General features: G+C 44.9%; 1 pseudogene; it reads right to left on the minus strand.

Moving 5' to 3' along the window:
* Nucleotides 1-18,834, minus strand: part of LOC124040647 — a 32,827-nt pseudogene that overhangs the window by 5,264 nt on the left and 8,729 nt on the right.

Genomic DNA, 18,834 nt, shown 5'->3' on the forward strand with positions numbered 1-18,834 from the left:
GAGCTAGCCAGCTGAAGAGTTCCATCAGCCACTCCTGGGCTACAATCACCTATCCGGACCCGTTTTACTGCCGATGCGGAGCCCCACCGGGGCTTCACGACTGGACTACCGGCGTTATCTGCCCTAAGGGAGTTATCCTACTGGGCCCTCCGTCGCAACGTTACCTGAATGCCCATCTGCGGCCCGCTAATCATTAGCCGTCTTATCGGCTGCTATCTGAATAGATTTGTCGGACAATTTTTCCTGGGTCACTATAAATATATCTATTTTGCTAATTGGATTGATCCCCTCTACCACACAGAACCCCACTAATCTACCGACAGAAACGCACGAGGTGGCTAAAAACAGACCTCCATCCTATGCTAGCTTGCAACCGATGGCCCGGTGAGCTGTCAATCACCGTTACCCCAACCAACCTCACTACTCACTGGACACTTATGATCACTCGACTAAGCATGCCTCTCCTTACTGTCAATATGGCTTGTTCATTGCTGTTCTGGTTAGTGTTTATTGGCTTATTTCACTGTAGAGCCTCTAGCCCTGCTCATTATACCTTATCCAACCTTTCAGTTCCACCACCCACACAAGCGATGACATCACCTGGTTTCAATGATGTTTCTAGAGACAATATCTCTCTCTTCATCACTCAATACCTAGGTTTACCTTCACTGCATTCACATCCTACCATACCTTTGTCTGTACATTATACCGTGAAGCTATTTTATCGCCCGCAGAAGCCTCCTTTTACTCTCTGCTCCGGACGTTCTAGACGACCAATTCTCATAGTTTTTAGCCGCACCCTTATCCTACTCCTCCTCTGTTCCTCTGGCGATGTAGAGGTGAGTCCAGGCCATGCAGTAAAGGTGAAATAAAAACAAAATGTAACCATGAAAAGGTGACTGGAATGGCTGAATACAAAAGTGTAGTTATTCCATAGGGAAGGAAATCAAACAAGCAAAATGTCAGTGTAGAGACAAAGTGGGGTCACAATTAATTCAATGGCTCAGACATGAGACGTATGTGACAGGGCCTACAGAAAAATCACAGAATACAAAAATATACAAAAAACAGCCACGTCACCAACGTCTTGCTTCCAGACAAACTAAACACCTTCTTTGCCCACTTTGAGGATAATACAGTGCCACCAAAGAAGCTCACTACCAGGGACTGTGAGCTCTCCTCCGTAGCCGACGTGAGTAAGACATTTAAACGTGTTAACCCTCGTGAGGCTGCCGGCCCAAACAGCATCCCTAGCTGCGTCCTCAGAGCATGCTCAGACCAGCTGGCTGGTGTGTTTACAGAAATATTAAATCTCTCCCTAGCCCAGTCTGCTGTCCCCACATGCTTCAAGATATCCACCATTGTTCCTGTACCCAAGAACGCAAAAGTAACTGAACTAAATGACTATCGCCCCGTAGAACTCACTTCCGTCATCATGAAGTGCTTTGAGAGACTAAAAGACCCACTTCAATTTGCTTACCGCCCCAATATGTCCACAGACAATGCAATCACCATCACACTGCCCTAACCCATCTTGAAAACAGGAATACCTATGTAAGAATGCTGTTCATTGACCATAGCTCAGCATTCAACACCAAAGTACCCTCCAAGCTCATCATTAAGCTTGAGGCCCTGGGTCTCAACCCCGCCCTGTGGAATTGGGTCCCTGACTTCCTGATGGGCCGCCACCAGGTGGTGAAGGCAGGAAACAACATATCCATCCCGCTGATCCGCAACACTGGGCATAACAAGGGTGCGTTCTGAGCCCTCTCCTGTACTCCCTGTTCACCCACGACTGCGTGGCCATGCATGCCTCCAACTCAATCATCAAGTTTGCAGGCAAAAGTGGTAGGCCTGATTACCAAAAACGACGAGACAGCCTACAGGGAGGAGGTGAGGGCACTCAGAGTTTGGTGTCAGGAAAACATTCTCTCACTCAATGTCAACAAAAGGAGATGATCGTGGACTTCAGTAAACATCAGAGGGAGCACCCCCCTATCCACATCCAAGGGACAGCAGTAGAGAAGGTGGAAAGTTAAGTTCCTCTGTGTACACATCATGGACAATCTGAAATGGTCCACCCACACAGACAGGGTGGTGAAGAAGGCGCAACCGCGCCTTTTCAACCTCAGGAGGCTGAAGAAATTTGGCTTGTCACCTAAAACTTTTACAGGTGCACAATTGGGAGCATCCTGTTGGGCTGTATCACCGCCTGGTACGACAACTGCACCGCCCACAATCGCAAGGCTCTCCAGAGGGTGGTGCAGTCTGCACAATGCATCACTGGGGGAAAACTACCTGCACTCCAGGACACCTTCAGCACCCGATGTCACAAGAATGCCAAAAAGAGTATCAAGGGCAACAACCACCCGAGCCACTGCCTGTTCACTCCGCCACCATCCAGAAGGCGAGGTGAGAGTACAGGTGCATCAAAGCTGGGACCGAGAGACTGAAAAACAGCTTGTATCTCAAGATACATCACTAACTCAGAGGCTGCTGCCTATGTACAGACTTGAAATCATTGGACACTTCAATAAATTGATCACTAGTCACTTTAATAATGTTGAAATATCTTGCATTACTCATCTCATATCTTCAAACTGTATTTTATACCATCTATTGCATCTTGCCTATGCCGCTGTCATTGCTCATGAATATATTTATATATTCTTATTCCTTTACTTAGATTTGTGTGTATTAGGTAGTTGTGGAATTGTTAGATTACTTGTTAGATATTGCTGCACTGTCTGAACTAGAAGCACAAGCATTTCGCTACACTCGCAATAACATCTGCTAAGCATGTGTATGTAAACACCACAACATGATTTGAGTCAGTGGCAATTGACAAGATGACTAAATAAAACCAGGAGGAAAAAAAATAACAAAATGAAAAGAATCTCTCATTTCAGTTCACAAAAACAAGACTAGATTAAATTATCTGTGTGACTAAAATCTGACTAGTAAATGGACTGGACAAGAGTTGAGAGATTGAGAGCTTTTTTGTGTCATTTGTTTGGTCCAATCAAAAGCATGCATGACATTAGTAGAATTGTAAGGCTTAACTTCGATTACAATACATCTACAATATGTCAAGAGGCAGGGCTCGAGACGGCAGCCAATTAGTCACATTTTGCGACCCTTTAACTTGACTGTGTGAGTTACATTTTTTATTGGTTGCATCAGTGGAAGCTGAAAATTCATTACATGGTCACCCCACTTGAAAGTTTAAAAATGTCCTATTTTTTTGGCTGCTAAAACCATGATTTGGTCAAACAGTAAAGTGCATTATCCTCATGGTTCCAGTAATGAAATTGTATTCCCAGCCCCTGGGCATGTTTCCATGGGGCCTGCTGCTGTGATGAGCGAGCCACTTGATGTGCGCTACGGGAGAGAGAAAAAAAGCTTCTGATTGTACATTTAAAAATCCAATTTGGGAAATTCATATCTTTGGAAGCAACTACTGTTCTCAGCTTTCTGTGGATATAATTTATATTTGTCATCTCTTAATATTGAGCTCAAAAGCAACTATTTTACAAACAATACATTTGATTATTCTTTAAGATGCGAAGCATGCAATTCCGAGTGCATAGGGTCGCAAGCTACAACGTTTAGGACATTACATTTACTGTGTAGAGCGACTTACATTGAGTGAGTGCATACATTTTCATACTGGTCCCCCGTGGGAATCGAACCCACAACCCTGGTGTTGCAAGTGCCATGCTCTACCAAGTGAGCCACAAGGGACACTAGCAGTGGGTATTATATTTAGGGTTAGCAATCTAGCAATCTATGTAGTTGAATCTACATAAAGTTGTTCATACAAGAGTAGTCATGCAGTCATGCAAGTAAATTAGAGTTTACTTCCTGTGGTGAATTAACCCCAAAATAAATTAGCCTATGATATTAGTGCACATAACGATTAAGGGAAATTACTCTCTATTGAACAACAAAAGTCAGAAAATTCTGGAGCCCTATTTTAATAGAAAAATAAAAATAATACTCTATTGTCAACCCACAATTAATGACAGACACTGGATTAGGTAGCACATCAACATATGTTGAATCGTGCATTCCTGCTTGGACATGTCAGATGAAACAACTTATTTCTCAAAAAGCCGACCATCTCAGTAGTCTATTACAGTCTAAAGCACTGTGAATGACTTCAATTCCACGTGTTTCTATTGCGTGCCGCTGGTGCGAATCGTGGGCTAGTGCAACCAACTGAAAAAGTTCTGGGAAATGTTAGTCCGAAGCCCTGACAAGGGGTGTGATTTTATCATCTGCTGCAGATAAATGCATTCTTCTGGCAATTTGGCTGAGAAGAGAATCATGCGATAGGATGTTATGCAGAAAGATGTAGGACAAGACCATGCATGCTTGTGCACATGGAAGTCAGTGATGTGTTTACTAAAGGTTAAAAAAAATTGTCATTTAATGTGCTCGACTAAGACTTAATGACATTTCAGTCAAAATGAATAAGACTAGACTAAAACTTGAACAATAAGCCGCCTCATGCTACAGAAAAAGGAGAGGCTATTCTGACTGGAACAAGGTTTACTTAATACATGACTCCATAACTCCCATCAAATCAACATGCCGAATACAACAGGTGTGTAGACCTTACAGTGACATGCTTATTGAATCATCATCCCAAATCACCTCTCCGTTGAGATACAGCAGGTCAACAGCAACCTAACTAAACATGACCATACACACCAAAAAGAACATTCAAAACCTAGATCTTTTGGCCCCTTCACTCAGTATATTTTTGCAGTCAGGGGGCTTGTGTACCCCAATGGCCACCTCAGAGGTCACTCCCGGCAGGTCTAATTATTATTATTATTTTTTTAAATTTTACCCCCTTTTTCTCCCCAATTTCGTGGTATCTTGTCTCATCGCTACAACTCCCTTACGGGCTCGGGAGAGACGAAGGTTGAAAGTCATGCGTTGACCTCCGATACACAACCCAACCAGCCGTACTACTTCTTAACACAGCGCGCATCCAACCCGGAAGCCAGCCGCACCAATGTGTCGGAGGGTACACCGTGCACCTGGCAACCTTGCCGCCACAGGAGTCGCTGGTGCGCGATGAGACAAGGACATCCCTACCGACCAAGCCCTCCCTAACCCGCACGACGCTAGGCCAATTGTGCGTCGCCCCACGGACCTCCCGGTCGCGACAGAGCCTGGGCGCGAACCCAGGGACTCTGATGGCACAGCTGGCACTGCAGTACAGCACCCTTAACCACTGCGCCACCCGGGAGACCCTCGGCAGGTCTTGATGAACATAGAGAGCATGGTAGGAAAATGATCCACCACCACTGCAGACAACTTGTGAACACAGCTGCCTGGGCTAATCACCCATCCAGCTGTTATGAAAATAATTACAGAAACCAAAACCATGGATACCGAGTATTGTCCCCCCCTTATTTCTCTTTCCGCTCACCTTTCTCTTCCGTGTGGTGAGCACCTGGAAAGGCTGGATCTGTTTATTTTCTCTGTCCCAAGACACAGCATCAGAGTCATGCACACAGGACACCATACTCCTCCTTTACCTGAGGGAGGGAGGGAGGGGTGTGATAGAAATGGGGGAGGGGAAGGCAGAGAGGGAGGGAGAGAGAAATATGGAGCGGGAGAGAGAAAGAGGGGAGCGAAATAGAGGAGAGAAAGAGAGGTATTATTCATGAAGTGAGCTTACGACCATGAAGGGGCTAAGATGCTGGCTGAGTGTGTATCCCAAAATGCATCCTATTCCCTATATAGTGCACTACTTTTGACCAGAGCCTTATATAGGGAATAGGGTGCCATTTGGGATGCATACAGAGTGTGCTAGTGTTGAGAGGGTTACTATTACCGTAGGAATAAGAGAGATGATATCGGGATATTTGGTCGTATTGTCTTCCTGGTTGCGACTGAAAATACACACTTCCCCATTCTCCAGAATATGGATCTGCACAAATACAATAGTTATCATTCAACTAATAACAGTGAGTGAGTGAGTTTCCTATCGTATCTGGAGAGTAGAGAGACAGGCCGTGTCCAAGGATTTTTCTCAATCGATTATTCCTCGCATCCTCTCTCCTCACCCCCTTCTCAAAACCCACTGGAGAAGGGCCTTAGCTCTTCTACTCCAAAATGGTTGAGAAGAATTTGAGGAGATAGAATGCTAGGAATCACAGAAAGACAAATTGACAGAGCCCAACTGTATGACAGAAGCTCCAGATGCCAGCATCTTAGGGTTCCATCTGCTGGCCATTTCAGGAGTCACACTGCAGTTTAAAGGCACAAAGAATAGGTGTCACACTGCTCTCTGGGTGAATCTCAAGTGAATTTCCATTGTATTTTTCTGGCTCCTGGCCTCAATCTTCTCGACCTCCTTCTCAAAACGAATTGAACAAGGTTCTAGCGGAGGAAGACAGATCTTCTGCTCCAATGTGCTTCGAGAATGTGAGGAGAGAGGTTAGGAGAAATTGAGGAAGGATACATAGGGAATGAGAAGTTACATTGCTCTCTCCAATGCCTCCACTGGGAGGGGCTAACACAGCCCAATAGCATCATGTTTGTTTTCTATCTAGGGCACACAGTTGACACACACACAGTAAGTGGGCATGTGAGAAAACAGACACCTGTGCTCTTTCTCCGTCATACTTGTACTCGCAGGTGAAGGCGGCTTCGTCGAACCTCTTCATCCCCTCTCCTACACCTTTGTGGGGGTGAGCGAGCATGGGCCTCAATGGCACACCTGAGGTGGGGGAGAGGAGGGTGTCATAAATCAGCACACACACACACACACACAAAGTACTGTACCTGGGGTGAGTTGGCAGTGGTTGGGCAGTTCATATATGCCCTCCATCAGTACTGGGATGATGACATCATAGTTGGGCATCACACTGGAGTGGACAAACACGAAAACATCATCAGTAAGAGTCAGTCAATAGAGTGAATCAGTGTGTCCCAAAATGGTAAACATGCTCCACTCTAAATCCTCATCTAAACCAATACAAATAAATAAATACATGTAAAAGGTGCTTGGAACCAAAAATGCATGACATGAACATTTTAACAGAAGGCCAGTAATGAGTGCAGACCGCCAGGAGATTCAGAGGGAGCGTGGGAAAGGAGAGGATACGAAAGCAAAGAGGATACAGAGAAAAGGAGCAAAGAACTACCACAGGACTGGGGTTTATGTCCCAAACGTCACCCACCTTCAGAAAGTATTCAGAGCTCTTGATTTATTCCATATTTTGTTGTGTTACAGCCTAAATTCAAAATAGATTAAATATTTATTTTTTTTGCTTACCCAGCTACACACAATGTGAAAAATTGGAAACAAGTTTTTTGAAATTTTGCACATGTATTGAAAATTAAATACAGACATCTCTCATTTACATAAGTCTTCACACCGGAGTCAATTACTTTGCAAAATCACCTTTTGCGGCGACTACAGCTTTTGTATGCCTAGATCAGTTTTGTACATCTAGATCTGGGGATTTTCTCCCATTCTTACTTCGAGCGCATGTCCATGACTTATATACAATGAAACTAATTGGTAAGAGAAGGGCTATTGTATCTCTTCAAGGTATAACCAAGAAACCTGAAAACAAGAGTTGGTTAGAGTTGCGCATTCCGTTTGCCAACAATACTTTGACATAAAGTGTCAAAACCAAGTGTTAGTTGCGCACCGCAGTTACTAAAACAATGTAACTGGTTACCAATGTTCTACCGTGTTAAAGCTGCCCATTTAAAACGTACATGCTCTAGCAAAGTTAAACATATTACTCGAATAACGATATGTGTTGGTAGAGAATAATCCTAAAATATAACCTACCTGATGTGTTTGTTTGAAGCTCTGTACCGATGTGCATTGCGCATGACACAAATTATTCTGCGTCTTCGAAGAACATTTCATTGGTTGATGGGATTAACCAAAGTGATGAATTATCCCGATGGTGAGTTACGTCATGAATGTGGATTGTGTGACTTAAAGAAGACGTTATGGCACAAGTTATTGAAGTGTGTGTTTATGTAAAATTGTTGTTTATGATGTTATATGTCCATGGCAAATTACTGTGTGCATCTATGGTAAAAGTGCGTTTTGGGCATATCATGATGGAACATTCCTAGCGGAAGGGAGTTATTGGAAAGAGTACTTAGGCGCTCAGAGCCATACCTTAAATGTGTTATAGGCATGGAGTTGTTGCTGGAAATGGTTTATACCTTGAATATCTTTGATTTATTAACGTCTTTGTCAATGTCCTCTTTATTATTTTCTGCACAAAGTGTATTAGCCTATTCGTCCTGCACCTCTTAATTTTGTAAATAAAAGCCTCTAAGAGAGGTGAGCACCAGAACATCCTGTCTGTCTCACTGTTCGATCTGCCGCTACGGCTTCTTCACACTCTTAAATTCGATGGGGAGCGGTTTACAGCAATCTTCGAGTCTTTCCACAGATTTTTAAAATGGGATTTAAGTCTCGCTTTGGCTGGGCCACCCGAAGTCTTTCACATTCTTGTTCTGAAGCCATTCTAGCATTGCTTTGGCTGTATTTTTTGTAGTCATTGTCCTGTTGGAACAATAAATCGTTACCCCAGTCTAAGGTCGTTTGCACTCTGACGCAGGTTCTCATCAAGGATTTGCCTGTATTTGGCTCCATTCATTTTCCCCCTCCAGCCTTACCATTCTCCCAGTCCCTGCTGGTGAAAAGCATCCCCATAGCATGACGCTGCCACCACCATGCTTCACAGTAAGGATGTGCTGTGCCTGGTTCTCCAGACAGAGCTTTGCTCTCAGGCAAAATGGTTCAAATAGTCCATGCCTTTTTACAAACTCTGGATGTGCCAGCATGTGCCTGTTTCTCAAGTGGCTTCCATCTGGCAGGTTCTCCCATCACAGCCAAAGGAACTCCGTAGTTCTGTCAGAGTGGTCATTGGGTCCTTGGTCATCTCCCTGACCAAGGTCCTACTTGCCCGGTTGCTTAGTTTGATCGGACGGCCAGCTTTAGGCAGAGTCTGGGTAGTCCCAATGATGGAGACCACTGTACTCTTGTTAACTTTCAACACTATAATAAATTGCGTTATACCCTTCCCCAGATATATGCCTCATCACAGTACTCTCTCCGAGATCTACGGACAGTTTCTTGGACCGCATGGTATAGTTTCTGCTCTGACATACACGGTCAACTGTGGGACCGTATATAGACAGGTGTTTGTCTTTCAAATTCATGTCCAAACGGCTGAATTGGACACAGGATGACTCCAATCAAGTTGTAGTGACATCAAGGATGATCAAAGGAAATTGGATGCACCTGAGCTCAATTGGGAGTGCCATAGCAAAGGGGTGTGAATAACTATGTAAATTATATATCTATATTTAATTTTCAATACAGTTGCAAACATTTATAAAAACATTTTCACTTTGTCATTATGGGGTATTCTGTGTTGACGGGTGAGCAAAAAATATGAATCAATTTAGAATTCAGGCTGTAACAACATTTGGAATAAGGGGTATGAATACTTTGTATATAGTGCACTACTTTTGACCAGGGCCCAAGTCAAAATTAGTGCACTATATAGGGATGCCATTTGAGATGCACACTAGATATTAGTATCTAACTGACAAAAAGTGTAAAGGAATCCATGCCTTTTCATCAAATTCTAGACTGATTCCAAATCAACTCATCATTCAATTTCCTGGACAGCAGAAGACTGGTTTTTAATGAGTAAATGTATCAAAAACATTGAGGATGTTCATGTAAACATAGACAGACAAAGACAGACAACTCAGAGTTCCCACTCATGTTCCTGATGTCTTTCAGTTTGTTGAACACGCCCCCTGCCGTCAGATTGGCTGGCTGGAACATTCTCTGGTTGCTACGGGAACTCTCCGCCACCAAACCGGAGTCGCCCTTCTCTGCAGCCTCCACCTTGATTTTGTCCAACTGTCACCCTGGCAACAAGAATAATAAAAACAGTAAGATGTGATAGAATTCTAAGCCCGAAAGCAAAGTAAGAGAATTAATAACAAAGATGTGTTTGAGTACATGTGTCATACCAGTTACTTGGGCAACAGTTTATGTGTGTGCAAGCACACAAGTGTATGTCCTTTACCAATTGCTTGGGCAACAGCTTTCATCAGTACAGTTTCTCCCACTCCCAGCTCCAGTCCCAGGTAAGCAGGACCCAACTGATTGAGACACAGGTAAACACAGCTCAGCAGGTCCTCTGAGGAAGAAGAGAAAGAGAGAACTCAACTCAGCACACACACATTGGACTCATCTACACTCTGATTGCGTCCCAAATCACTCCCTATAGGGCACTACTTTTGACCAGAGCTTATAAGCACCCTCTTCCGTATATAATGCACTACTTTTGACCATGGTTCTGGTCAAAAGAACTGCACTATGTAGGGAATAGGATGCCATTTGGGACACAGACCATCTGACTCATCTCAATAAGTTAGGTTGCATCCTGCAACTGGGCCAATAGCTCATGTAGTTGCTGCCAGCTCCACATGCACAAACATTAGGGAAAAAGCTGAGAAAACTATTTCATCTGGAGAGAGGATTATCAGAGCGTAGAAGATTTGATAATGTTTCAATGCTCCTCAATCTGGCAAAAAAAGGAATGCAATTAGTATGTAAGACAAAGTATAAGGAAAAATTACACAAGAACAAACAGTCACAACTTCGGAGGTATATTAAATTCCCCTTATCTGCCAGTCTTCCTCAATCTTCTCAAAGGTACGTGCAGTGCAACAGCTGAATAAGGGACCCTGTGAAAGAGAAAATGAGTCAAAACACCTCCATTGAGAGACATTATGTAAATCAAAGTATTGTGCAGGTTGTTCAATATTTAGTATTCATAAATGCACGCTGTAACAAAACAGTTTGGACTGAAAATTAAAACAAGCATTTGTTGGACAAGTTCAGGTAGTCCCTCTCCGATTCGTCCCCTTTGCTTTAGTACCTAGTGAACACGACCCAGGTTGAGGTATATAACAGAGGGGTGTGGAATTGTGACAAGGGGGTTGAACGTACCTCTGTCCCCACCCCCAGCAGGCATGGTCCACCGGGTGGTAGTTGGGTCTGGACGGGTCGTACTGGGCCTGGTCTGTCTTGTCTCTGGTGGGAGAAATCACTGACATTAATACAGTATACAGTGCAGTATTCAACTCAATGAAGAAAACATTCAGGTAAAAAGTAGTGCACTTTATAGGGAATAGGTTGCCATTAGGGAAGCAACCTGAGAAATGAACATGCATATAGGGCTGGGCGATATGGCCAAAATATCATATCACGGTATTTGAAAAACAATTGCCGGTATTCTACATTTGCTTCATGAGTAGTGTGTGTCCCTTGGGTGACAACACATACAAGTGATTTCAAATAAGTATTTCTCCTTTCTTACTCTTTTATACTGTTCAATTCAACCAAAAATACATTTGATCAATTTCTGCATTTCTTGTACTCATTTGAGTTAATTTCCACACTCACGTAGGCTGGACGATACGGACAAACAATCTAGGCCATAGGGCCTCCTGAGTGGCACAGTGGTCTAAGGCATTGCGTCGCAGTGTTAGCTGTGCCACTAGAGATACCGGGTTAGGGGAGGGTTTGGCCGGCAGGGATGTCCTTGTCCCATTGCGCATTAGCAACTCCTGTGGCAGGCCGGGCGCAGTCCACGCTGACACGGTCGCCAGGTGAACGTTGTTTCCTCCAACACATTGGTGCGGCTGGCTTCCGGGTTAAGGCCTAGTGTCAAGAAGCAGTGCGGCTTGGGTTGTTCCGGAGAATGCACAGCTCTCGACCTTCGCCTCTCCCGAGTCCGTAAGGGAGTTGCAGTGATGAGACAAGACTAACTACCAATTGGATACCACGAAATTGGGGGAACAATCTAGGCCTTATTTTTAACCAAATGTTGCGATTTGACTTGCAATTTAGAGCAAAACATTTGGGTGAACAGTTGGAATCATGGAAATATAATTAGCATAATATATTCTATAGTTAGAATATAATAGTGGGCAATTTGAAGTGTTTGACGTGACAATTAATTAAAATGCCAGGGAAGCGTTATTGTGACAGGGTAGGAACCAAATAAATCTAATTAGCATAATATTACAAAATCCCCTTCAAAATGTGTCTGTTTAATCTAGAAATATCTGGTATTTTGCATGGGATGCATCTCAATCCACCACATCCGCCAATAGTGGTCTTCCACATCTGTGGTGGAAGTTGGCCGAGCTACAGCAGTGTTTGTCATGAGACAACCCAATATTCAGTCTTCTCGCGAAAACGCCTGTACGGTTTGGCCTACACACTAATATGACCCATTAATGTTATGGTGTTTTGCTCTAGGACAAGCCTCACAGGACTTGTCTGAAGGTAGCCCAGTACCATTTAAAATAAATAAAAATTAAGTATACAGAGTGTACAAAACATTAGGAACACCTGCTCTTTCCATGACAGACTGACACGGTGAATCCAGCTGAAAGCTATGATCCCTTACTGACGTCACCTGTTAAATCATCCACTTCAAATCAGTATAGATGAAGGGGATGAGACAGTTCAAATTATTTTTAAGCCTTGAGACATTGATTGTGTGCCATTCGGTGGGTGAATGGGCAAGACAATATTTAAGTGCCTTTGAACGGGGTATGCTAGTAGCTGCCAGGAGCACCGGTTTGAGTGTCAAAAACGGCAACGCTGCTGGGATTGTCTGATTTCTGATTGCCTTTACGCACCACCACTAATGAGCTGAGCTTCTCAGTATTTTTTTTCTTCACCTCGACAGTAAGTCAACAAAGTCTTATTTTTTCATCCATTGTGAATGCCAGTAATAGTTCCTCGCAGTATTTGAAAAAATCTTTCCAACACTCTTTCTGGCCTCGACAATCACCAAGACTCTGTGTGAAAGAGCAAAATATTACGATCTAATTATACTATATATCCAGTGGAAACATAAAATACCTGAACACTTTTCCCTTGCGCAAAAACAGCTGTCGTGCAGGAAACTGCTGGCCCGGAATAGGCTAGTTGATAAAATGTCACAGCTTTGGGTGGGGACCCAGTTGATTGATTTGACACAATGTTGCACTTCACTAGCTCAAGTCAAGACCGATAGAAAGGGAGGCAGACGGGCGGAGTAGAGATGAACGCGATTGAAAGAACCTGCATTGTCAAGACATTTTCTACCATTTTTATTTGTCGACTTTAGGCTCATGTATTTTACTTAGCTGACGATGGAAGTTATAGGCATGGACGGTAAACACCGTATATCCGGGTATTTGTGAAAAGCCACGGGATGATTTGTCAATACCGTTAACCATTTCTTTCAAGTTAATACATTTTAATATTTGTAGCTACTTTAAGTCAATACCCGCAGTCACTTGTGCAATACTTTAGGAGAAAAAAAGCAGATTGAGTTCATTTCACCTGTCACATTCTGAAGCTTACTGTAGTTCACCAGAACAGTTGAGCCAGCCATGTGTTTGGCACACCGGGAGAAAGCGGGAGCAGGTGAGTGCAGCTGTGTATTGACAGGGGTCGCGTTTTATCCGAGACAGAAAATACATTTGTGCAACATTTTCATCCGATGGCAAAATAAGTGCATTGCTAACGTTATTTGGCTGGCAGCCACAAAAGTAAACGAGTTTACAATATAAAATGTTTTTTTTTTTTACAAAAACAATTAATGGACATCATCATATATATATATATATATATATATATATATGGTTAATGTTTATCATAGAAAGAATGTAGCCAGCTCATTTTCCTAATGTTTTGCTTTAAGTTACACGTGCGTTTTACAAGCTTAAAGTAGCTACACATCAGTTCGAGCGCTGATTGAATGCTTTGTTAGCGAATTCTCATTTGAGTGGAGAAGTGCAACTGATGCACGAAATTAGACTGATGCCAAGCAAAAATTACAATAAGAAGCATTTTTACATTTTGTTTTTACAAAAATAAATGTTATGCGTTATTCTTCTCCTGTGTTAACGCTAAATTCCGCTTTAATGTGACCCCTAAATTTAACTTGCTAGTTAATCAAATTAAGCGACTGAATTAATAAGGTGACAGCGCATCATATTGTGTTTTTTTAGCGTTCGTAAGTTGTTTTGTACATATTGTTGCTGCTACCTTCTCTTATGACCACAGGAGCTTCTGGACATTGGAACTGGATTGCTCACCTCAAACTGTACAAAGAGTTCTTCTTCAATGAGTCAGACGGGAGGGATATAGACACTAGACCAGGCCCAGGTCCCTGTGATTCACTGGAAAAGGAAACTGATTTTGCGGAAAGAGATCAAGATCCCTTGTGAGGATCAGGCGACGAGTGGCTAATCTGCCTTTGCGTTCAATCACTGGAAAATAAAAAGGGATGAACTGAAAGCACGTTTATCCTACATTTAACATTTACATTACATTTACATTACATTTAAGTCATTTAGCAGACGATCTTATCCAGAGCGACTTACAAATTGGTGCATTCACCTTATGACATCCAGTGGAACAGTCACTTTACAATAGTGCATCTAAATCTTAAAGGGGGGTGAGAGGGATTACTTATCCTATCCTAGGTATTCCTTAAAGAGGTGGGGTTTCAGGTGTCTCCGGAAGGTGGTGATTGACTCCGCTGTCCTGGCGTCGTGAGGGAGTTTGTTCCACCATTGGGGGCCAGAGCAGCGAACAGTTTTGACTGGGCTGAGCGGGAGCTGTACTTCCTCAGTGGTAGGGAGGCGAGCAGGCCAGAGGTGGATGAACGCAGTGCCCTTGTTTGGGTGTAGGGCCTGATCAGAGCCTGGAGGTACTGAGGTGCCGTTCCCCTCACAGCTCCGTAGGCAAGCACCATGGTCTTGTAGCGGATGCGAGCTTCAACTGGAAGCCAGTGGAGAGAACGGAGGAGCGGGGTGACGTGAGAGAACTTGGGAAGGTTGAACACCAGACGGGCTGCGGCGTTCTGGATGAGTTGAAGGGGTTTAATGGCACAGGCAGGGAGCCCAGCCAACAGCGAGTTGCAGTAATCCAGACGGGAGATGACAAGTGCCTGGATTAGGACCTGCGCCGCTTCCTGTGTGAGGCAGGGTCGTACTCTGCGGATGTTGTAGAGCATGAACCTACAGGAACGGGCCACCGCCTTGATGTTGGTTGAGAACGACAGGGTGTTGTCCAGGATCACGCCAAGGTTCTTAGCGCTCTGGGAGGAGGACACAATGGAGTTGTCAACCGTGATGGCGAGATCATGGAACGGGCAGTCCTTCCCGGGAGGAAGAGCAGCTCCGTCTTGCCGAGGTTCAGCTTGAGGTGGTGATCCGTCATCCACACTGATATGTCTGCCAGACATGCAGAGATGCGATTCGCCACCTGGTCATCAGAAGGGGGAAAGGAGAAGATTAGTTGTGTGTCGTCTGCATAGCAATGATAGGAGAGACCATGTGAGGTTATGACAGAGCCAAGTGACTTGGTGTATAGCGAGAATAGGAGAGGGCCTAGAACAGAGCCCTGGGGGACACCAGTGGTGAGAGCACGTGGTGAGGAGACAGATTCGCCATGCCACCTGGTAGGAGCGACCTGTCAGGTAGGACGCAATCCAAGCGTGGGCCGCGCCGGAGATGCCCAAATCGGAGAGGGTGGAGAGGAGGATCTGATGGTTCACAGTATCGAAGGCAGCCGATAGATCTAGAAGGATGAGAGCAGAGGAGAGAGAGTTAGCTTTAGCAGTGCGGAGCGCCTCCGTGATACAGAGGAGAGCAGTCTCAGTTGAATGACTAGTCTTGAAACCTGACTGATTTGGATCAAGAAGGTCATTCAGAGAGAGATAGCGGGAGAGCTGGCCAAGGACGGCACGTTCAAGAGTTTTGGAGAGAAAAGAAAGAAGGGATACTGGTCTGTAATTGTTGACATCGGAGGGATCGAGTGTAGGTTTTTTCAGAAGGGGTGCAACTCTCGCTCTCTTGAAGACGGAAGGGACGTAGCCAGCGGTCAGGGATGAGTTGATGAGCGAGGTGAGGTAAGGGAGAAGGTCTCCGGAAATGGTCTGGAGAAAAGAGGAGGGGATAGGGTCAAGCGGGCAGGTTGTTGGGCGGCCGGCCGTCACAAGACGCGAGATTTCATCTGGAGAGAGGGGAGAAAGAGGTCAGAGTACAGGGTAGGGCAGTGTGAGCAGAACCAGCGGTGTCGTTTGACTTAGCAAACGAGGATCGGATGTCGTCAACCTTCTTTTCAAAATGGTTGACGAAGTCATCTGCAGAGAGGGAGGAGGGGGGGGGGATTCAGGAGGGAGGAGAAGGTGGCAAAGAGCTTCCTAGGGTTAGAGGCAGATGCTTGGAATTTAGCGTGGTAGAAAGTGGCTTTAGCAGCAGAGACAGAGGAGGAAAATGAGGAGGGGAGTTGCAATGAGGTTAGTGGAAGAACAGCATCTAGTAAAGATGAGGTCGAGCGTATTGCCTGCCTTGTGAGTAGGGGGGGAAGGTGAGAGGGTGAGGTCAAAAGAGGAGAGGAGTGGAAAGAAGGAGGCAGAGAGGAAAGAGTCAAAGGTAGACGTGGGGAGGTTAAAGTCGCCCAGAACTGTGAGAGGTGAGCCGTCCTCAGGAAAGGAGCTTATCAAGGCATCAAGCTCATTGATGAACTCTCCGAGGGAACCTGGAGGGCGATAAATGATAAGGATGTTAAGCTTGAAAGGGCGGGTAACTGTGACAGCATGGAATTCAAAGGAGGCGATAGACAGATGGGTAAGGGGAGAAAGAGAGAATGACCACTTGGGAGAGATGAGGATCCCGGTGCCACCACCCCGCTGACCAGAAGCTCTCGGGGTGTGCGAGAACACGTGGGCGGACGAAGAGAGAGCAGTAGGAGTAGCAGTGTTGTCTGTGGTGATCCATGTTTCCGTCAGTGCCAAGAAGTCGAGGGACTGGAGGGAGGCATAGGCTGAGATGAACTCTGCCTACGGGACATTAGTAACTGTAATATCTTATGTTTCACCGAGTCGTGTCTAAACGACAACATTAAGAACATACAGCTGGCGGGTTATACCCTCTATCGGCAGAATAGAACAGCAGCCTCTGCTAAGACACGGGGCGGGGGCCTATGCATTTATGTAAACAACAGCTGGTGCATGATATCTAAGGAAGTCAAGGTTTTGCTCGCCTGAGGTAGATTATCTCATGATAAACTGTAGACCACACTATCTACCTAGAGAGTTTCTATATTTTTCGTAGCATACCACCACTAAAACCGCACTCAATGAAACGCATACCGTCATAAGCAAACAGGATAACGCTCATCCAGAGGCAGCGCTCCTAGTGGCTGGGGACTTTAATGCAGGGAAACGTTTACATCAGTTTTACCTCATTTCTATCAGCATGTTAAATGTGCTACCAGATGGAGAAAATTATAGTACACCTTTACTCCACACAGAGACACGTACAAAGCTCTCCATTTGGCAAATCTGACCATAATTCTATCCTCTTGATTCCTGCTTACAAGCAAAAATTAAAAGCAGGAAGCGCCAGATACTCGGTCTATAAAAGTGGTCAGATGAAGCAGATGCTAAACTACAAGACTGTTTTGCTAGCACAGACTGGAATATGTTCAGGGATTCTTCAGATGGCATTGAAGGAGTACACCATATCAGTCACTGGCTTTATCAATAAGTGCATTGAGGATGTCGTCCAGAAGCCATGGATTACAGGAAACATTCACACTGAGCTAAAGGATAGAGCTACGCTTTCAAGGAGCGGGAATCTAACCCGGAAGCTTATAAGAAATGCTGCTATGCCCTCCGACGAACCATCAAATAGGCAAAGTGTCAATACAGGACTAAGATCGAATCGTACTACACCAGCTCCGACGCTTGTCGGATGTGGCAGGGCTTGCAAACCATTACGGACTACAAAGGGAAGCACAGCCGAGAGCTGCCCAGTGACACGAGCCTACCAGACAAGCTAAATAACTACTATGCTCTCTTCAAGGAAAGTAACACTGAAACATGCATGAGAGCATCAGCTGTTCAGGACAACTGTGTGATCCCGCTCTCCTTGGCCGATGTGAGTAAGACCTTTAAACAGGTCAACATTCACAAGGCCGCAGGGCCAGACGGATTACCAGGACGTGCACACTGAGCATGCGCTGACCAACTGGCAACTGGCAAGTCTGTTATACCAACATTTTTCAAAGAGACCACCGTAGTCCCTGTGCCCATGAACACCAAGGTAACCTGCCTAAATGACTACCGACCCGTAGCACTCACTTCTGTAGCCATGCAATGCTTTGAAAGGCTGGTCATGGCTTACGTCAACTCTATTTTCCCAGAAATCCGAGACCCACTCCAATTTGCATACCGCACCAACAGATCCACAGATGACGCGATCTCTATTGCACTCCACACTGCCCTTTCACACCTGGACAAAAGGAACACCTATGTGACAATGCTATTCATTGACTACAGCTCAGCGTTCAACACCATAGTGCCCTAAAAGCTTGTCACTAAGTTAAGGACCCTGGGACTAAACACCTCCCTCTGCAACTGGGTAGGTAACAACACAACTGCCACGCTGATCCTCAACACTGGGGCCCCCCTCTGGTGTGTGCTTAGTCCCCTCCTGTATTCCCTGTTCACTCATGACTGCACAACTCTTACACCATCTTTAAGTTAGCTGATGACAAGAGTGGTAGGCCTCATCACCGACAATGATGAGACAGCTTATAAGGGAGGTGGTCAGAGATTTGACCATGTGGTGCAAGGACAACAACCTCTCCCTCAACGTGATCAAGACAAAGGAGATGATTGTGGACTACAAGAAAAGGAGGACCGAGCACGCCCCCCATTCTCATCGACA

This window comes from Oncorhynchus gorbuscha, linkage group LG08 (genome assembly GCF_021184085.1).
Source record: "Oncorhynchus gorbuscha isolate QuinsamMale2020 ecotype Even-year linkage group LG08, OgorEven_v1.0, whole genome shotgun sequence".
NCBI classification, from domain to species: domain Eukaryota; kingdom Metazoa; phylum Chordata; class Actinopteri; order Salmoniformes; family Salmonidae; genus Oncorhynchus; species Oncorhynchus gorbuscha.